The following is a 22,571-nucleotide window of genomic DNA, read 5'->3' on the forward strand; positions in this document are numbered from 1 at the left end:
TTGACCCGGACTTGGAGCGGAGGAAAAGATTATATAAGAGCCCTTCCAGCCGTGATGTTCCCTTTAACATGCTTGCCTTAAGCAACAAAGAGATATGGAAATGTTTGCCATTATGTTTGTGGAGGAGGATTAGGCACTTTACAAGGAAACAATGGTGTGTTTTAAGCACTGATAAGTACAGGAGAGAAATACAAACGTGAAACATGTCATAAGATACCAAAAGAAAAGGGAGGGGGGAAAAAAGGCAAGTTGGCTAACTGCTCCCAGAAAGGCTCGGCTGGCTGTCTAGGGAATTGTGAAGCAGCTCCTCAGAGCCTTCCACTGCCATTCTGGCATAGTTGAACCTTTGTGATCACACGGACACGAGGAAAACGTAATTGTCACACACTGCAAAGCAGATGGCACTGCATTTTGTCTGCGGAATGAAGCGAACACTTCGTGATTCCATCCAGAAGAGGGCAGCCAGCTGGAAAAACTCGTCCTTCAAATCCTGCGGGCAAGGGAAGGATGTGTGGAAGGTGCTCTGGAAACTTGTAGAGCAAGAAGACGAAGTAGCTCTGAGATCGTAATGTTTATGTGCCGCTTTATGCTGCTTGCAGAACCCGAAGCGAGCATATCTTCATATTTTATTACAACTAGTAGTCAACCCTTCAGTTGCTTTCCCACAGTGCCAATCCTAACAGCGGCACCAGGGCTGGACTCGAAGGTGGTTGCATTTGAAACTGCCTGAAGCGTCCTTAAGGAAGCTGCAGCACAAAAAGGCAGATACAAGTGCTAAAATTACCTCCCCGATTTGCCGGGGTCGTGCAGCTTGCTTTGCTTTTCCAGAAGAAGTCTGCTTTCCACACGCGGTGGTAGTCACATGCCAGAGGATGATGTCACACAGGCAGCTATCAGGGTTTCTCAAAGTTTTGCCTGTAAAACTTGACCTCAGGACTTGGCCTTTGCTTCACATTGAGCTGCAGAAAAGCGAGGCTGTTCTTCTGCCCAGCGTCCGAACCACTTCGTTAGAGTATCCTCAGATTAAGACTTCGTGCTGGAAAACTTGCAGGAGCATCACAGCCCATCAGGACTGTAACAAACAGTTAGGGAAAAACAAATATTCCCCCCCTTTATTTAAAAGTTACTGCACACTTTTGTTTAGTACCTCTTGGTGAAATGTTGCTGAGTTTGGAAGTAATGCAGGTGAGCACAGTTGCTGCTCATAACATCTTGGCAGGTCACTGAGGTGTTGGGTGACTAAGAAAGGGGCCCACAGAGCATCAGTTTTCAGAGATCCCATAATAGTATAGGGGAATGGGATGAGGTTAACAAATTCTGTTTTCTTCAGAGACATTTATGGGTGTGGGTGAACAGGTACAGTCAATACTTCCTTGTAATACTAAGCCTGTACAGAAAAAATGATGTATTGAAAATAACTCACTTCCCCTAGCTGCCCTGGAGGTGCCTTGATATGATTGCAGGGTAAGTTATAAACATCTCAAGTAGGCATTCAAAGTAGAAGAGTGTCTGTTTTACCTAAAAGAATGTTTATCATATCCAGTTTTAAAGGTTTCAGTAAAACACAGCATAGCTATCTTGCATAAACTTGTCTGAGAACTCTCTTCCTAAGGCTAAATTCTAAACTGAATGTAAAGAGATATGAAACTTTCCTCTTAATACTCCGCTGAAGGACGCTTACTCATGTTTGGCTAAGCAGAAATTAATCAAGGGGTTGGAAGGAATGATCACAATGTGAATTCTCCTCTTTTGTTAGTACAAAAAACGAGAAAGTTGATACAGGAATTAAGTGGCCTCTTTGGGGTTTGTTAGCTTGGGTAGCATTGCTTTAAGTATTATTAGTAGAAGTTATTAGAAAAAAGCAGAAGCTCACTTATGGGTCATGAATAAATAGGTCAGACAAACAAGTTCATTACTGATTTACTGTAGGACTCAGTCTCCTGTAAATATTTTCTTAACTGCTTCTGCCACACTGAGTCGATAGCACAGGCTGCAGATTGGGTGCATCGGAAAATCCATCTGTGCAGGATGCGTTCCCGGTGCACTGCAATTCAAACCAAGTGGTGCCCAGGGACAGTCGTTTATGGTGGATTATGGAGGTGGCCTGCACTAATCTTTCCCTTCTCTTTTGGTTAGGCAGGTAGTGCTCAGTGGAAGGAAGCCGTTTCACTGTAAAGGAAAACAGCTCAAAAGCCTGAGCTCCCTAAAAGCTAAATGTCGATTTTTCAAGTGCTGTTACAGACCAAGATCAGGATTCTAATGGCAGAGAGTGACACACACACAGGGCAGAGTTAGGAGCAAAACTTGAGATTGCTTTTCAGGCTCAGCACAGATTTTGCCTGATGGCTGTTTGGAAAGCTCCAGTAAGTACAAATATTTCTGGGATAGACAAGGCCTCACATCTGTGGGAATAGCTTTTGTTGTTAACACTCAGCTATTGGTTGGCAAGGAAGGGTCAGGTGAGAAGCCATATCAGAAATATTACAGGAGCTATGGCTTTTGAAATCAGCACTCAGGGTATTTGTTCTGTGCTCTGCCCTGAGAAGTTTAAGATGCTCTGCTTAGCCAGCTGCAAAGCTCTTTCCCAGGATGTGGCTTTTTGCATTGGGATGAAGTCTGAATTCTGCTTCAATACCAGAGTCTGACAGTCAGAGTTCAGTAGCTGTGGGCTTTTCTAAGAGGTCTCTCTCCATCTACAGAAGCTCCTTTGGTGCAGTTTTATGACGAGTGCCTATTGTCTGCTGTAACTTCCATCATCATCTCCGTGACAGAAGCATTTCAGGAGCTAATAAAATGCTTTCTTTCCATGTTCTGGGCTTGGGGGTGGTTGACTACTTTTATACTACTAATGCTGTGCTAGCATTAATCTTTCTATGATCCTCAGAGTCTGGCAGTAGTATTCCTTTGGGGGGAATACTCATAAAGCTCATAGCTGTTTAAAGACTCACCCAGTGTCAGCGTGAAATGAGACCATTCATAGGAGGTTTGGCCATGCCACCTGTTGCTGGAGGTCAGTGACAGCAAGGCTAGCATTTGCCGGTGCCATGCCTTGCAGCACTGCTCCTCTGCTTGCTGCAGAGGATTTGGGACCAGACAGGAGTATTGACTGGTGCAGAATGACTCCTCTGTGCTCTCATCTATGAAACGGGCCTCATGTGTTCTCCCTTTGCTGTCTGCCACTCTTCTGCCATGCTCTGATAGGAGCTGTGTCTCCCTGTCAAAGCCTGGCTTCATCACATGTGCACAGTGCGCGCTGAGATAATGAGAATAATTTGTCAGCACAGCCATATTTGCTCATGACCTTTGGGAGCTGGCAGCTGCTTAAGAGATTTTGTATCCACAGGGGATGAGTATAATAATCTGATCCTTTTTGCCATGTTAGTGGGCAAATGAACATAGGATCATATCAGGACTTCTCCTTCTTTCAGACTTGCGTTGCTGAATCTCCATACAGAGCAGCAGGTCTCAACGGAGGTGTCGATGTGCCCCGGTCTGACCTACAGGCAATCCCCGCGGGGCAGCAAGTCCTACTTGTTCTTGAAGGAGGATTCTGTGGTCCTGAACAGCAAATGGCTTCAAAATATCAGAGTAACCGTGAGCACTGCGCCAAGATTCTCCCACAGAAGTATGTGAACACCACTCCTCATTGCTAAGAGAAGCTTGTTCTGCCTCTTTTGGAGCCCGTTTATTTAAAGCAGTTGTCACTCATCATTTTTTGAACTGCCTTTCTCTTATTAGATACCAGAATCTACAACTTAAAGCCTGAGGTTTGTCTCTTGCATTATGAAGTATTCTCTTGCTATGTGTGTGTGTGCACACGCAAAGGAAAACATTCAGTGTCCAGCCGTGGCTGACCCTCAGCTGTAGTCCCTTCAGTACTATCCAGGGAAGGTTCAAAGGACATAGTAGGAAGTCCTGCTGTGAATTTAGGAACATAGGTTTAACAACAGACTTGGATTGAGATGCATTTGACTCTTGAAGGTAGTAGGGCACTTTAAAATAGCTTTAAAAATGTGCTCCGTTTTAGGGATCCTGCCCTGACAGCAGGAGACTAAAAGGATGGATTTGCTCTTCGCTATCTCTGGGCTCAGTATCTTCTTGTCTTTAGTAATAAATCTGAAAGAGGCTTTGGGGGAAAGCTGAAAAGTAGTGCACATGATTTATTTGAAAGCAGTGTTCTAGAAGTACTCCATATCATACTTGTCTTCCAGGACCTGCACTCTGCATTGTGTAACAACAATAGAAGTGGGGACAGTTTAAAAGTCTGGGCCTCCCTGCCAGTGTTACAACTTGTCTTTACTACTAAAAAAGGCAGCAGAGTGGGAGGGTATACCAAAGAGTGAATTGCTCTGCTGTTGCCCTGTTTCTTGCACTTATTTTTCTACACATCTTCTGGACACTGTTGGAGACAGAACTCCAGGCTGGAACTGCCTTCGGGCTGAGACAGTGTGGGAGGGTTCCACGTGGGAGTGCTTATGTGTGTGAAGTTGTTCTGCAGTAAAAGACATGGTCCTGTGTGTGAGAAGTATTCTAAGCTGGAAACTGAGTGAAGGTGCAGCTTTTGAGTTTTGTTATGAGGGAAGCAAAGCATGGAGTCAGCAGCTGGTGGGACTGTGGTGCCTCTACCCCATGATTTTCTTTCAAAACCACAGACATTGTCTTGCCTTCACCATGATTGTCACCTCTGCATTGCTGGGTAAATCTCAGAGCCTGCAAAATTATCATCAGTGAAGTGAAGCTCTCAGCTGACTCACTTTTTTGTGCCCTGCACTTACTTGCTTTATATGCCAGTGTGGGACCCAAGCATTAACAGGCAGGTAGGGGAGACTGGGGAATACAAGGCTTTGAGGAGAAGTAGTGAAACAGCTGTAGTAGAGATGTGGGATGCAGCAGAGAGTGAGGTGAAGTAGTGGTAAGAGGCCAGGTGAGATGGGACTAGAGGTACCCAGGAGAAGCAGAAGGCCACTAATAACCACAAGTCTGTGTTGGCATAGGGAGAGAGTAAAAATGTGCAGATACTGAATTATGACTTTGTGTGCTGGTTAATAGTATTTTCAGAGGGCTAGCAGGACAGTGAATCAACCCTTGAAAACGGGAACAGTTCTGCTTTTCAGGGACATTTTCACACACACATCCTCGTGGGTACCATGAAGAGGCTCTGTGGTACTATCAGTGGACTTGCAGTGCTGTAGAGTGGAAGTCAACCAAACAAATCCAACTGCAAGTTTAAGACATGCAGCTGCAGCACTACTTGAAAATGCTGTCTGCATGCACAGGAGGAATCCAAACCAATTTGGGCTTGAAGAAAGCAGAGTTTACTCCAGGACACAATGTGCAGTGTTTGCAGATCATTGGACAGCTCATTCTAGTACAGATCATGCCTTTTTATGGGGACATTCCAGCTCCAAAGAAAGCAAATTCTCCTGAAACACATTGTCTTAGTTAAACTTTTAATATGTTTTGATATTGTTAGCAGCAGCTTTATGTAATGTGGTCATGGAGTGTGCAGCAAACAAAAACTTATCTGCATGCTATTGAAGAATTGGAGGCTACAGATGGAGTGGAGAGATTAGCACTACAGGATCTGCACAGTGCTTTATACTGGGAACCAGCGGGTCAGTTACCATGCTGGCACTGCCTCAGGTTTGGTGAAGTAGAAAGTATCTCAATGAGGATGCTGATCTGGAAGCAGTGGGAGAAGGCACAGGTTTTGCTTAACTCATTTTCTCCCTGGGTTATGAAACTCATGAGAGTCCTCTTTGGATGGCAGGAAAAACCCCAAATGAGAGCCAGTTCCTGATTCTAACCTGGATGTCAATTTTATTCCTCCTTCCTTGGTGCAGTGCACATGTCATAGCTTCTTTACAAGCATGAAGAGAAGACCTTAGTAGAATCATAGAATCAACCAGCTTGGAAGAGACCTCCAAGATCATCCAGTCCAACCTAGCACCCAGCCCTGGCCAAGCAACCAGACCATGGCACTAAGTGCCTCATCCAGTCTTTTTTTGAACACCTCCAGGGATGGCAACTCCACCACCTCCCTGGGCAGCCCATTCCAATGCCAATCACTCTCTCTGCCAACAACTTCCTCCTAACATCCAGCCTGAACCTGCCCTGGCACAACTTGAGGCTGTGTCCCCTTGTTCTGTTGCTGGTTGCCTGGGAGAAAAGCCCATCCCCACCTGGCAAGTAGTCATTGCCATGTGAATTGTCTGTCCCATGAGTGCTGTTCAGAGCAGTGTGCAGGTAATCACTATTGCTTAAGGCTCTTGCCTCACTCTGTCTTCATTCTTGTAGTCACAAGGACCATGCAGTGTAGCTACCAAGGACCATGCAGGGACTAGACACAGATGTGTAGCTGCTTTGTGGGCAGCACCATGCCTGGCTTTCCCTGTGACTACCCAAGGTGGGCAGTGTTGGCTTCTCAAGCGTTCTTGCCTGTCTGCTGTGTGTCTTGGTGCCAGTTTCCTTGCTGTGAGAGGAGACCTCATTGCTGTCTACAACTACCTGAAGGGACATTGTGGAGAGGTTGCTCCTGGTCTCTTCTCACAGGTAATTGGAGACAGAGCAAGGAGGAATTGCAGCAATGTGAGTCTGGACATTAGGAAAAAGTTTTTCATGGAGAGAGTGGCCAGGGACTGGAATGAACTGCCCAGGGAGGTGGTGGAGTCACCCACCCTGGATGTGTTTAAGGGCGGTTTGGATGTGGTGCTTAGAGATATGGTTCTAGGTAAATCTTGTAGAGTAGGGTTCTAGGTTGGGCTTGGTGATCCTGAGGGGCTTTGCCAGCCTGGTTGTTTCTCTGTGTGTGATTCTGTGTGTGTGCATCCTCCAGGTAAAGCAGAAAGGAAGAGTGATGCAGGACCATGTTCCCAAGGTGATGGAAAACACTTTTGTTTGACTGAAGGGCATGTAAAGGTTCTGCCCAGTGCTGGAGTGGAAGTGAAGCTGTTCACCTCTATTTTTAAATGCCTCCCTTTCTTTCAGGATCCTATTTAATGTAATGCTTTTAGATGTCAAGCATTTAAATTATTCACATTTACATAGTGGATTGATGAGAGACTGCAAACCAAGTTCTAGCATGACTCAAAAAGAAAGTATTTATGTAAGAGGTGACTGACAGAAACTTGTCCCACTCTGTCTGCTAAGTTTCTTCTGTGACTTCTGTGTCAAAAGTGAGTTCCTCAAAACCTCCAACTCCCTTAATTTTTTAACCTGCTTGCTGGGAACAAGAAAATCTCTCTTTCCCAACATTATCCTTTTCACACTGCCCTTATTGCAAGGAAGAGCTGAGTGAAACAGAGGAAAACTCAAAGCAGAACAAAAAAACCCACCACACACACACACACCAAAAAAACCAACACAACCTTCATTCCAGAGTCAAATTTGCAATGAGAATCTTTGAGTCTATTTTTGTCCAATTCCATTTGGACAAAACTCAAGAATTTGATTTTTCCCATTGCTTTCCCCTGTACTCTAGTTGACTTAGAAAGCACAGGCTGAAACCAATGCTGAACCACAAAATTCAATTAAAACACAGGGAGTGAGCAGGGAGAAGAAATCAATGGGTGGATTATTCTATCAGCTGCTGTTCCCATGATCTTCTTATCTTACCCTGCACAACTAGAAGAGCTGTTGGGAAGTGGAGTCTTTGTAAAATCAGATCAAACTGCTGCATCTTCTCAGCACATAGCAGAAAATTGGATCAATAGCATGAGCCTATTCTTCCTTGCTTGCCTTCTGAGCAGCTGGGCTGCCAAATCCATCCATCCTATGGAGGCTAATCTGGGGTTTAATCCTCTGCTCTCCCACTATGAAGTTAAACAACAGTGCCTGACACAAACATAAATCAGTACAGATGCCAGGCTTATACACACTCTGGAGGAGAAAGGGATTGCTGATGAGTCCCTTCACAACCACCTGCACTGTGCTGCAGACCAGCAGACTTGGTGTGGCTGTTCATGTGCTAAACATGAGAGAGAAACATTGCACTCTAGTAAATGCCATTTGCAGATGCAGCTCTCTGACATCCATGCCACAGCACCATACCTCTTCTCTTATTTACACAGGCTTAGTTCTCGTCATTCCCTTCTCGAAACTTGCTCTCTTTGACAGTTTGGGATTTTCACCTGGGTTCAAGTGGTAGACACCAACATTCCATTGAATCATGGAATCAGTCAGGGTTGGAAGGGACTGCAAGGATCATCCAATTCCAACGCCCCTGCCATGGGCAGGGACACCTCACCCTAGATCAGGCTGGCCAGAGCCCCATCCAGCCTGGCCTTAGACACCTCCAGGGACAGGGCCTTTCTGCTGTTGAAGTGGAAATTGTAAAGCATGTAGGGTGTGAGATGGGCTGCAACATTGTGTAGTGATGAGTCCACTCATACACACTCCTGTGTACTCAGAGTGTGCCAGTGAGAGTCCTCTCAGTGTCTGCTTACACAGCTAGGTGGATAGGCACAACCAGCATTGCCCTAGGTAGTTTGAAGGGCTTTCTGATACTTCATTGCCACCAGCACATCGTCCCTTTAGGCACCTACAAGCAAGCACAATCACATCTTCTTTTCCTGCACTTCTCCCAGTGTATTTATTTTCACAGCAGAGAGGGGGAGGTGGAAAATCCTCTGTGCGGTAGCCACAGAAGTTGATCTACCAGCGAGCAGGCACACGGCCAAATGGATGCATGGGCATACATGCAGACAGCCGAAGGGACAGATGTATCAAATCAGATTTATGAGGTCAGTTTTCCCAGCCAATAAAGTCCAGATTGCTGTCTGCCCTGTTATAACCTTCCTGTGTTTAAATGGATGTGAAACAGATAATCCAGGCTGTGGCGGGAGCAGCGCTGATAAAACACAAACATTATTTCTGTAGCCACCTAAGATTGTTTTTCCAATTCAGCAGAAAGTATTGGCTTGAAGACTGCTAAAGAGGTCACAGTATTTTTATACTGGTTGTGTGTGAATAAAAATTTTCTCAGTCCAGGAGAAGGGAGAGGGTAATTATTTAATAGACTCCAGCAGGAAGGGAATTTGTATCTTAGAGTAGTGCAGAAGTGGCAGCATAGCAGAGGGTTGGAGCACCTCTGTTGTGAGGCGGGGGTACAAGAGCTGGGGCTCTGCAGCCTGGAGAAGAGAAAGCTTCCAGGAGACATTATAGAAGCCTTCCAGTATCTGAAGGGGGCTGCAGAAAGGCTGGAGAGGGACTATTGACAAGGACTTGTAATGACAGGATGAGGAGGTATGGGCTTAAACTGGCAGAGGGAAGATTTAAACTGGATGTTAGGAAAGGAGTCTTTACGGTGAGGGTGGTGAGACAGGTTGCCCAGAGAGGTTGGGGGTCACAGAATCAAAGATCACACTGGGTGATTCTGTGACCCCCAACCTCCCTGGAGGTGTTCAAGGCCAGGTTAGATGAAGCCTTGAGTGACCTGTTCTAGTGGGAGGTGTCCCTGCCTATGGTGGGGGGTTGGAACTGGATGAACTTTGAGGTCCCTCCCAACCTAAATCATTCTATGATTCTGTGTCCTGAGCAAACACATGTAAATGATGTCTGCTCTTCAGACACTGGCCATCAGCCCAGGCTGTTGTGAGCTTCCTGAGCAGAGTGGACAAAATGCCAGTCACAGTTTTGTGAGCAAAGTACCTTGGAAGTGTAAAGGAAAGAACCAATTTGAGTGTGAGCTGTTGCTGTCCCCTGAGGTGGAACTGATTCCATCTTGCTAGGTCGTTTGAGTTTTGTTTGTATGAAGATCTAGAAGGAATTGTGAACTGAACTCAAATGCCCTTGGCACAAAGAATCACAGAATGTCAGGGGCTGGAAGGGACCTCCAAAGCTCATTCAGTTCAACCCTGCCAGAGCAGGATCACCTAGAGCAGATCACTCTGTAATGCATCCAGGCAGGTCTTGACTATCTCCAGAGAGGGAGACTCCACAACCCCCCTGGGCAGCCTGTTCCAGTGTTCTGTCACCCTCACAGGACAAAAAGTCCTCCTCATGTTTACATGAAACTTCCTATGCCTGAAAACAATGTTCCTGAGCCCTAGAACAGGCAGGTGGTTCCTCCAGAAACAAGCCTGAAGGTTCCCACTGCTTCACCCTCTGCCTGTGCCAGAGGAACACTCTGCAACCTGTGGTTCCACTTGAGCAGGCTGCTGAGACCTTAAGGGGAGATTGGGTGGCATGGGTTTGGGCAGAGCATCTAATGCTGGGCCAGGAAATGCCCCTTCCATGGAGCAATGGAGCATGCACACAGATGTCCCCAGCCTGCCTCTTGAGGGGCCAGTTGCAGCAGTTTAAGAGATTGTTCTGGAGACTGGGACAATATTTTGGCACTTTTTCATCCTATCATCCATAATGATAACTGAGGATCTTATTTTACCACATCTGTACAATTAAATCATAGAATCGTAGAAGCAGTCAGAAAGGGACCACAAGGATCATCCAGTTCCATTCCAGCTGCCCTGGTGTCATCCAGCCTGGCCCTTAAACACCTCCAGGGATGAGGATTCCAACCACCTCCCTGGGCAACCCAATCCAGGTTCTCACCACCCTCATGGTGAAGAACTTCTTCCTAACATCCAGTCTGGATCTCCCCATTTCCAGCTTTGTTCCATTCCCCCCAGTCCTATCACTACCTGACAGCCTAAAATGTCCCTTCCCAGCTTTCTTGTAGCCCCCTTCAGATACTGACAGGCCACAAGAAGGTCACCTCTGAGCCCTCTCCTCTCCAGACTGAGCAGCCCCAACTCCCTCAGTGTCTCCTCACAGCAGAGCAGCTCCATCTCTCCTGGCCCTTCTCTGGACACCTTCCAGCACCTCCATATCCCTCCTGTAATAGGGGCTCCAGAAATGCACATGGCTCATTCTGCTGGTGCTGTATCTGTACCTCCAGTCTGAAACCTTAAGTTGCTTTCCCTCCCCCCCTTCATTTTTGGTAAAATAAAGCAGGTTTTGTGGCTTCCTCCCCCCATTTTATAGAATTCTTTCAGCAAACAAACCTAAGCTCTTTCAATATTGTTGTTTGAATCTTTATTTACTTATCCTATGGGAAAAAAATGTGAATTAAGATGTGGACATTATATGCAAGACACTTTGAGAGAAGATCCTGAAAATGAATAGCAAAAAATAGCTTTCTGATGGGAATATATTGAATAACATTGAACATAAAGGCTCATTGGCAGTGTCAATTGCCAGCTGCAAAAACATACAGTGCTAGGATGGGAAACACACTAAGAAGAAGCAGGCACTTGGGAAGAGCACATTAATAAAAATGCTATTTTTATTTAAAGTTCTATACAGTCCAAAGTTCATCTTCCAGTGTTTTCTAAAGATTATGATTTCAGTGACATTGAAACTTTAGGGGCACATTCTTGGGCTCATATTGTCCTCACTGGAAGCAGATTACAAGATATTGATGCATTTATTGGAACATGCACTTCTTGTGGACTTCTCAAGCTACTCTTTTTTCCCCCCTCAGGTATTTGTCTTGCATTGTAGAACTGCAGAAGGAAGTGATAATTGGGGTGCCCCTAGAAAGTGGGGCTGATGTGACTGTTAAAGGCAGCAGGGCACAGTGGCAACTATTAGGGAAAGAAAAGAACAGGGATAGGCAATTCAGGTACTCTGTTCTACAAAGCTGAGTCTGGAGTGAGATCTTCACTGTGGACCATCATAGTTAAGACATCCCAGTTACACAGTGGTGGAAAAGTCTTGGCTGCAGCATGGATTGGCTGACACAGGCAGGACTGAGCTGCTCTTCAAAGCTTAGGAGAGAGTCCAGAGGAGACCACAAAGATGATGCCAGGGCTGGAGCAGCTCTACTATGAGAACAGGCTGAGGGAGCTGGAGTTGGTCAGCCTGGAGAAGAGAAGGCTTTAGGGGGACCTTAGAGCTGCCTGCCAGTGCCTGAAGGGATCCTGCAGGAAGGCTGCAGAGGCTTTTCCTGGGAGTGCCCAGAGACAGACTAAGGGGGAATGGTTTGAAGCTGAGGGAGAGCAGGGTTAGACTGGAGCTGAGGAAGAAGTTCTTCAGTGTGAGAGTGGTGAGAGTCTGGAACAGGCTGCCCAGGGAGGCTGTGGCTGCCTCCTGCCTGGAGGTGTTGAAGGCCAGGTTGGGTGAGACCTTGAGCAAGAATGTAGTTGAGAGCAGTGCCTGCCCACGGCAGGGGTATTGGGGTAGATGGTATCTGAGGTCCCTTCCAACCTAAGCCATTCTTTGTTTCTATGATTCTCTGACATTTGGTGTGCAGTTAGAAGCAGACCAAATGCTGCCATTTTCAGACTTCAGTATCCTAGTGATGTAGCAGGCATGATGCTGAAAACCTGTATCCACATCTCCCTTACCCCAAATCTACTCCAGCAAATTCATAGAATCAGTCAGGGTTGTAAGGGACCACAAGGATCATCCAGTTCCAACCCCCCTGCCATAGGCAGGGACACCTCACACTAGATCAGGCTGTCCACAGCCTCATCCAACCTGACCTTAAACATCTTCAGGGATGAGGCTTCCACCACCTCCCTGGGCAACCCCTTCCAGGGTCTCACCACCCTCATACTGAAGAACTTCTTCTTAACATCCAGTCAGAATCTACCCACTTGCAGCTTTGTTCCATTCCCTCTAGTCCTATCACTACCTGACAGCCTAAAAGTTGCTGCTTCTCTGCCTGGATGTTTACCAGGGTGGAAAAAGCAGGTGTTTAGATGCAACAGTTCCATCAAGAGAAGCAAAATGCAGTTGTCCCTGCAGACTTGAGCTGAAGATTGGGCTGCTGACATCTTGGAAAAGAATGGGAAATCTCCTGCAGTTGGGAAAAGAATCAGTGACATACTCTATGTGAGAAGCTGCTTGCACCACAGAGGGAAAAAAGCTGCTGTCCTTTGTTGTGTGTTCCTGTGCTCCCAGTGATTTAATTGTTGTGATGTAAATGTTAAGCACATGGTGAAGATTACTTCAGAAGTCTGAATTTTTCCGTTTCCTTCCCCCCCCACCCCCCTTTCCTTTTGGCAGAGGTAGTTATGGAACTGCCAATAAAGCCTGTGAGGAACAATAAGGTGATAGCACACAAATGTCAGACTTCATCAAATTAATCCCAGAACAGTCACCCGGATGCATTTACAGCAGATAATCTAAACACAAACATAGTTCTAATCTCTGTCCTGGTGACTCAGTAACAGATGCTGAAAGCTTCCAGCTGAACCTTAAGGCAAAGCATCAGCATCTGTTGCAGAGATGTTGAAGACAGTGTTTTGCTTTTATTTTCATTACAGCTGCAATCACATTCACAGTATTGAGCTGTCCCCTGGAATTCTTAAAGAGCAGCAAGCAGTGTAAAGTGATTTTTCATGCAGTGAGAGCTAAGGGAGCCAGGCACAGTGAACCTGATGTGCAGCATTCTCTAGTTTCCTTTAGATGCTGTTTCTGGTGGAGGAGGTGCCTGTTGTCTGCGGTGTACCTGTGGGTTAGACTGAAGCCTAAGTATCTGGTTCCATGTCACAGATGCTGGAGTCTGATTCTTTCTCATCTTTTTGTGGTGGGGGAAGTGGTTCTGTGGTCTGCAGCACTACAAACGTAGCAACTGTGGATTTCTGTTCCTGTTCTGGATACTCTGCAGTTCTGCTTCTCGTTTGCATATGCTGCTAAATGTAGGGAATTCTGCACTGTCTTCCACTTAGTAAAGCAAAGGATGATTGCCTCTCTTCAAAGTCTGCACTCATCCTTACCTGCAAGAAAAAGAACAAGGTCTGGAGTGTCATTTCTGAGGAGGTAATATCCTGAGGCACCAAGGCTTTCCTTTTACCAAACGAAGCTGCAGTGCAGCAGATCACAAGAGTCAGGTTTGATGTGGAGTAATATATCTTAGCCATGTAGCATTATCCAATAATCCCATTCAGTCATTCCCTATAGAAAACAAAACCAAGTTTCACTGACTGCCTCTAGGAGATGAGAACAAATCCCATGCAGCTCCTGAAATGTTGCCAGCTGATCCATCACTGACTCTCAGTTAATGTCATGCTGCACCTTTATTGCTTCTTTGATTGTTTGCAAGTTTTAAGCTTTCAATAAGTCAGGATGGTGAATCTGTAGGCTCAGTCAAGTAATATCAAACAATAACTTCTCCAAAGAGGGGTAAAGAACCCCAAATTCCAGGCTTGGAGAGGGGACATGACTCCATGACACAGTAAAAACCCTAAATGTTAATTCAAATACCGAACAAAACCACAGCAGAAAGTTCTCAGACTGAGGCTCCCAGAGGACACAGAGACATAACTACAAAATAAATATGAAAGAATCTTGGATATAAAGAAGTTCTATAAAAATTTAATGCTACCAAAAATATCACCTCCCATCCAGCTTGGGTAGCAGGTGACATTTATGTGTGGTCTTCCAGATTCAAAACACTTTACATTAAGAGCTACTTTCACAGTGCAAGACAAATCTGAGGGCTTAGAGTGTTCACCTATCTTTAAAATAGGGATGTGGGAAAAGTTCTACATATCTCCTGCACCAGCATCAGCTGTCAGCTTACTCTTCTGTTGTACAGCTAATGAAGTCCCTAGAGGAGCAGCAGTCTTGGGAAGGCTTAGCTGTTTAGTGCAGCCGTGAGGCTCTGGAATGATCTAAGTAATTGTCTTCCCTCTGCTAGGGAAGACTTAGGTGGGAAGGGGCCACAGAGATCATCTACTCCACTCTCCCCACTGTGGGCAGGGATGCCTCTCAATTAGACTTGGCAGCTCAAGGCCTCAGCCAATCTGGCCTTGAACACCTCCAGGGAGGTGGCATCCACAGCCAACTTGGGCAACCTGTTCCAGAGTCTCCACCCTCATACTGAAGAACTTCTTCTTAAGATCCAATCTAACTCTGCTCTCCTTCAGCTTCAAACCATTCCCCCCTGTCCTATTGCTAGACATCCTTATGGAAAGTCCATCTCCAGCTCTCCTGTGGGATCCTTGCAGGTATTGGAAGGCAGCTGTAAGGTCTCCCCAGTGTCTTCAGTTCTCCACGCTGTACATCCGCAGCTCCCTCAGCCTGTGCTCATAGCAGAGGTGCTCCAGCCCTTGGATCATCTTTGTGGCCTCCTCCTCTGGTCTCACTCCAGCAGCTTTGTGTCTTTCCTATGCTGGGAACACCAGAACTGGACACAGTATTCAAGGTGAGGTCTCACAGGAGAAGAGTAAAGGGCAGAATCCACTCTCTTGCCCTGCTGGCCACACTCCTCAGGCTCAGCCACAACTTCCCTACCTGTACTCCAAACAAGCCAGGTAACCTGGTAGCTTATTCCCTGCTCTGCAGCTTTGTCCTTCAGTTGCAAGATAGCCTCAGCATGCTGCAGACATGGAATTCCAGTATGAGAACACTAGGGAGTTCCCCTCTGTATATTCCTCTCCCTGAGGAGATGCAGAAGGAAGTGGTTACATTATGTGTCAAATGAAATGAGAGACAGAAGTCAACACAGCTAATGAGAAGGGGTGCACTGGGATTTAGAAAACCCAAACAAACAGCTCCTCAAAGCATCATTGTAGTAATTGGCCCTAAGCTGACTAATAAAACTCAGGAAAATACTTGTAATAGTCATTGGGAGGTTTTGCTTTTAATTGGTCTGCAATGATGAACAAAGCAAAGGGACTTGCAGGATAAATTGTCACTAAAACATTCCCCATGCACCCAGGCAGTTCTCTTTCCCCTGCTTCAGAAGCTAAAGAGTAGAACTGGCAAAGCTTTAAAGCAAGATGCCGAAGGGTCTGCAGTTACAGCTCATGCAGAGGCAGCCTGATGAGTCTGGAAAGGAGTGAAATGATGGGAGAGGTCTGATAGAGTCGTAAGGCATGAGGAGTGTTGCAAAGGTAGTGTCAGTCTGCTTTCTGCAGCATGAGAAGTAGGGGGCAACAAAAGCCACTGTCGGAGTAGGGAGAGGACTTCCTCCCGTCGCAGGAAAATCCTCTGGGTGTGGGAAATCCACATTGGTTCCAGGGCAAATGAACACATTCTTGGGAAGGAAATCCAGAGAGGTCCTCTGATTTCACAAAGCCCCTAAAATGCAAGTTTCTGGAGAGTGTGAGAATATTCTAGAGCACTTTGATTCACATCTGTCCTAAACTTACTCACTTCCATGGTTATCCTTTAGGCTTGATTGTAGGAAGCAAGATACGGAGCTAAGCAGATGTTTGGGCTGATTTACTGCTTCTGAGAAGGCACTGTGCTGGAGGGAAGCTAAAGGTTGCTTACATTGCCTTGCCACAGTGTAATAAGGAATTTATTGTAAAAGGAAACCCCATGTCAGATTTTGTGGCTTTTACACCAAAGCAGTCAGCTGAAAGTGGCAGCTCTCATAAATTCAGTGTCCTCGGAGTGCTGAGTAGAGGAGGGAAACTCTGCTTCTGTGTTGCTGTTGACATGGGACTCCTGCACTGTTCAGTCCTGGGCAGGCAGTGCCTTGACACTTATTGCTGTGAGCAGAGAGCAGCTGGCTCCCTGAGATACCTGTGACTGTCAGTGTGAAAAAGGAAAGAGTCAGCACCAACACCCAAAAGGAGTACAAAGGTATGGAAGAGTAGTGGCACTTACTGTAGGATTTCAGAGAGCAAGAGAGTCTCTTTTGCACGCTGTTGTGTTTCTGGTGGTACAAACATGGACTACAGAATAGGAAGTGGTGCATATTGCATTGTAATATACATCAGATATCATTATATAGGCAATGCTCTTAGCCACATGAGTTAGCTGCAGGTCGTTCTGTGTGGAGTAGGGAGCTGGACTCTCCATGATCTCTATGTGGACTCGAAGATGCCCAGAGGTCCCTTCCAGCCCCTAACATCCTGGGATCCTGATATATTCTGTGTCTATGCAAGGAAAATGACTATGTCCTGTCTGCAGGCTCTGCTCAGAGCACTCTTGCCTTATGGCTTGTGCTGTGCTCAGCAGGCACTTGGGGCTTTTCCCTGGTGGGTGACAGCCACACAGTGTGCAGGCTGTGGCTTTCCTTGTGTGTTTTCACATGATTCACACAGTGAAGTCAGAATTTCAGACCTCCATGCACAGAATGGGGCTGCTGCAGTGGCCTCTCAAGGCCTCTTCCCCCATACAAGCACTAAGTGAGTTTTGCAGCAGAGGAGTAGTATTTTGGACTTCCAAAAAGTAGTTTCAAAGCAGAGGAGATGCTCACAGCATGGGGGCTGGAACTGTGCTGCTGAAAGAACATGAGCAGAGCTGTGCTGCTGGAGCAGCAGTTTCTTCAACCCTCCCTGAATTTTGTGCTGGGAGTACATTTCACCCATTCAAAACACACCTGGGGCAGGCTGCTAGAGGCTGCTCCTCCTCTCCCCGATGCAGGCATCACCAGGTGGAGCAGAATCCCTCTCAACCTGACATCCTCTCTGTGCTGAATCTGTGACAAGAGTTAGAAGTGGTTGCAAAACTTGGAGAGACAAACTGGTTTATGTTTTTCACTTTAAAAAGGCTGCTCATAACCTGACAAGTAAAATCACTGACAACAGCAGCAAAAGTGCAGTGCAGCTCTTTAGGAGCTGAGGTTTGGTTTATTGGAAAATTCTCTGCATTTATTGATTTTTACCTTGACCTGTGGTAACTTACAGTAAAACTGAAACGATGCTAACCAGGATTTTCTTCCAAGAAATGATGCAGTTCTCATTAGCCTTCATAAAGCCTTACACAACACTCCTAAATCCCAGAACATTTGGATGCATTGCACCATTCCTGAACCGCTGTGCACATTGGTATGAGGGGTGGGGATGGGATGATTGGAACACTTCTTCAGTGCTGGCCTTGCTCAGTTTAAACATATTTACACACAAACACTTCACAGATGTGTGTAGCACCAGGGAGGTGCTGGGCACTGCTTCTGCACCACCGCAGCTCACTCCCAACACCAGAGGCTGAGGCTCTGCTGATGGGGCAGCGTTAGACTCCCCCTGCATGCCTGTGGGAAGCCCTGATGGAGTGACATCACATTTTTTAAACTCCCTTTTTTCTGGTTTCCAGGCCTCATTGTACTGATGAGTGGCTTGCTGGAAGAAAGAGTATCCCTGGAGGAGAGTTCTAATTTTGCTCCCTGGGCGAAGAGAAACTTTTACAGAGCAGGCTGCAGGCTGACGCTGGTGGAGGAGGGCTGGGAAAGGTCAGGGACCCCTGAATCTTGGCTCTTTTTTCCAGCAGCTTTGCTGGTAAAGCCTTGCAGACATTCTCCTAAGCTTGTGACAATAGACAGATCACTCCCCCCCCCTCAATTTATCAGACTGTTTAAGGCTATGGCATCCTTAGGACCCATGAGGCAGCCAGGGTCTGTAGAAATAGCTGGGAAAGCTGCAAACACAGAAGGTGACTGAATGCTACAGCAATGGGAGGAAGCCTTGTCCACACCTTGATTGTTTCCTAACAACACTTCACTTGCTTTGTGCCATCTGATTACTGGCACATCAACCAGAGAGCTGCTGGCAGCTGCAAGGAAAAGGGTCTCAGTAATTCTTCTAAATCACTTCAGCATGCAATGCAATTCTCTTCTAGAATCACATAATAGAATCAGGCAGGTTGGCAGAGAGCTCCAAGATCATCCAGCTCAACCTAGTACCCAGCCCTAGCCAATTAACCAGACCATGGCACTAAGTGCCCCAGCCAGGTTTGTCTTAAACACCTCCAGGGACAGCAACTCCACCACCTCCCTGGGCAGCCCATTCCAATGCCAATCACTCTCTCTGTCAACAACTTCCTCCTAACATCCAGCCTCAACCTCCCCTGGCACAACTTGAGGCTGTGTCCCCTTCTTCTGTTGCTGGCTGCCTGGCAGAAGAGACCAACCTCACCTGGCTACAGCCTCCCTGCAGGGAGCTGCAGACAGCAATGAGCTCTGCCCTGAGCCTCCTCTGCTGCAGGCTGCACACCCCCAGCTCCCTCAGCCTCTCCTCACAGGGCTGAGCTCCAGGCCCCTCACCAGCTTCGTCTCCCTTCTCTGGACACCTTCCAGCACCTCAACATTATATTTTTATTGACTCATTCATCACCAAGATCAAACTTCCAAATGAACCAAAGCTGAGGCTTCCCTCCCTCTTTTGCTACCTATTTTTTTTAATTGGCTGTATGATATTATATGTATTGTGCCTCTGCTCAGCATTTATATCTGTTTGGACTTCATCTGACCAGAAGTTATTTGGTTTGACAGATTCTGTATTTGCGACATCAAAATGCGTTGCCATGGAAAAAGTTAGGAGTTCTAATTAAAAATGCAGAGGTCACAAGTTTCCCAGAACCAGCAGGGCATAGATCCTAGGAGAAAAGAATCACAACATAAAAAATCCAGAGATATGTCAATCTGCAGCCTCCCAGATCAGAAAGGAGCACAGCAAGCATTCATGATAAAAAAAAACCCCACAAGGCTGAGATGTTGGTCAAGCTCCCTCGTGGTTGTGCAGATGCTGGGTGTCTCCCTGCCCTCTGCCACAAGATGCTTCTGGAATTCAGGCAGAGAACTGATAGTTCAAATGTCATCCTAATAAAAGTGAAAATGACACAGCAGCTAGTAGAGATTAGACCTGCCTGGTGATGCTTTCAAATCAGATACCACCATTGAAATCATCTCCATCTAATGCTGCTGAGTGTTTTGTGAGCCTCAGTGGCAAGATCACAGAATTAACCAGGCTGGAAAAGACCTCTAAGATCATCAAGTCCAACCTGGCACCTAACCCTTCTAATTAATTAAGCCATGGCACTAAGTGCCTCCTCCAGCCTCCTCTTAAACATCTCCAGGGATGGGGACTCCACCACCTCCCTGGGCAGCCCATTCCAATGCCAATCCTCTTGGTGTGAAGATCTTCTTCCCAACATTCAGCCCAAACCTGCCCTGGCACAGCTTGAGGCTGTGTCCTCTTGTTCTGTCCTTGAGTGTCTGGGAGAAGAGACCAACCCCAGCTGGCTACAACCTCCCTTCAGGTAGCTGTAGAGAGCAATGAGCTCTGCCCTGAGCCTCCTCTTCTCCAGGCTGAACCCCCAGCTCCCTCAGCTGCTCCTCACAGGGCTGTGCTCCAGGCCCCTCACCAGCCAGATGTGGTTATTGTGTTCAGTTTTGGGCAGCTCAATACACGAAGGATGAGGAAATGCTGAAGTGAGTGCAGAGGAGGGCAAGGAAGCTGTGAAGGGCCTGGAGAATAAATCATGAAGAGCAGCTGAAGGAGCTGGGGATGGTTAGTTTGAAAAAGAGAAGGCTGAGGAGAGACTTAATTGCTGTCTACAGCTACCTGAAAGGAGGTTGTGGAGAGGCTGCTGCTGGTCTCTTCTGCCGAGGCAGTTAGTGATAGAACAAGAGGGAATGGCCTCAAGCTGTGACTGGGTAGATTTAGACTGGACATTAGGAAAAAAATGTTCACAGAAGGAGTGGTCAAGCATTGGAATGTGCTGCCCAGGGAGGTGGTTGAGTCACCACCCATGGATGTGTTTAAAAGTCATTTGGATGTGGTGCTTGGGGAAATAGTTTTAGGGTGAACCTTGTAGAGTAGGGATATGGGTTGGACTTGGTGCTCCTGAGGGTCTTTTCCAAGCTGAATGTTTCTGTGATTCTGTGATGTGCCCACACAGCATCTTCACCAGAGCACAGGATTTAAGAGCTGAAACCAACTTCTGCTCAGTACCACACTGATGTGACCAGATCTGTGCTGTGCAGGAGACTTCTGCAGTAGTGTTGCAGGACACAGGCAAGACGTAAGCATTTTTGCTCAAGATGTATTTAGCTTTTAATCTGCTTTACAGTGTTGGTGCTCTCAGTGCTTCCATGATGTCATTCTTCTTTTTAAAGTGAGAATTCCTGTGTAATTGTCTTTTAACTTTGTGCTTTCTGCCTGCCAGTAGCAGGGCAAAACCCTTCTGGACTCGGTTCTGCAATTCAGAAGCAGTGATGTGTTGCTACTACAGCAGTGCCAAGTTATGTCCAGTTTTCTCTCAGGACAGCTGTTAACTGCATTTCTGTCTTGTGGAGATGGGAAGTTGGAGCCTGATGAGTCCTGCTCACCATATTATTATTCTAGATTAAAAAAACCAGAAGTTTAAATGTCATTTAGCTGATGACTGAGCTTGCCAAAGTCCAAGTGTCTGTGAGCACAGCACTTTGTTCTCCATCGGGAAGCTGCCGTTCAACAGCAGGTCTCATTGTGGATGTGTGCAGCTTCTTGTGATCAGCCAGGACCCAGCCTGGGATTCACATGGCCCCTAGGGAGCCATTCCCGAGACTGAAGGACGAGCAGGAGTGGTGCTTGTAAGTAAGCAGACAATTGTTGTGGTGTATGCTTTGACAAACCATAGGTGAACTTCGACTTGAGGTTTGAGTTATCTGCTAAAGATCTTTAAGAAGGTGCAGTGTGAGGCTCAGGAGGTAGATTGATCATTCCAGCTTAATCCATCTGTGCAGATGGGATTTCTCCCCCCCAGTTCCTGCAGGACTCTATACTTGCTTTATTGGCAGTGTTATGTATAGCCCTAATATGACTGTGGCCTCAGGCCACATCCCTTAAACTGAGGAGGTAGCCAAGTGGAGCACCAGGACACCAAACTGGCTTTGTTGTTAGCATGGCTCTTTTTTCCTGACTGCAGGAACTGGCATTGGGATTAGGTATTCCAAAGCCTACCTGCATCGTAGTAGTCTAATGGCAAATGCCATAACTGATAAATCAGCAGGAAATAGCTGCTCACTCCACCCATTATTTAGATTTTTAACTACCATTTCTGACTAGGATGAAGACCAGGTGCTCTTCTAAGGGCTTGCAACTGCTGATAGATAGTTTTATGAAGGTAGAAAATGTCCTGCATTTAACAAGTCTTGTTTGTATTTTTAAAGTCTATTAACTGAGCTAATTGCCACAGAAAATTCCAGGCAGCTGCCCTGGTTTACTAGCTTCTTGCTTTACCATTCTTTGTGTTTTAATATGGCAGGCTGTGTTCAGAGGGTTACAGAATATAATCAGTCAGATTCCACACAATGTCTTTCTATTAAACTGAAGCAACATCAGACCTTAACTTCCTTGCTTTGATTCTGAGCTAGGCTAGATGAGAGACTCTGAATTCAGGTGGAAGTTTAGAGGGCAACCATGCTTCTGAGAGCACAGACTTTGCACTTCACCCAGTTCTGCATGCATCATTTGCTTGATTTGTGCACTTCAGAAAAAGTATAAAGCTAACAGTTTCTAAAATCCTTCCTGCATGAGATCAGAAACTGAACAGAATCATTCTCTCATTCTTGGTTTCTATCATAAAGCAAAACAACCCCAACATGCTGCAGTCGCTTTACAGGAGAGTGGCATTTCCATTTTCCCACGTTAGTTGTGGAGGTATTTTTAGTGTGGTTTGTCTTTCCTTTTGATTAACCTTAAAACAAACAACCAAACAACAAGCCAGACACACACACAAACTCCAAACCCAACCAAAACACCCAGCAGGTGTGTATCAATGGGCATCTTGCTTCTCTCGCTCTGAAAACTCCTTGGCGGTTGCCCAGCTCTGACAGCAATCCTGTGGATGCTCTTGGTCCAGACTCTCAAGTGCATTGCCATTACTTTGCCCTGTTATAGTCAATGCTG

Source organism: Pogoniulus pusillus, chromosome 39 (genome assembly GCF_015220805.1).
Source record: "Pogoniulus pusillus isolate bPogPus1 chromosome 39, bPogPus1.pri, whole genome shotgun sequence".
NCBI classification, from domain to species: Eukaryota; Metazoa; Chordata; class Aves; order Piciformes; family Lybiidae; genus Pogoniulus; species Pogoniulus pusillus.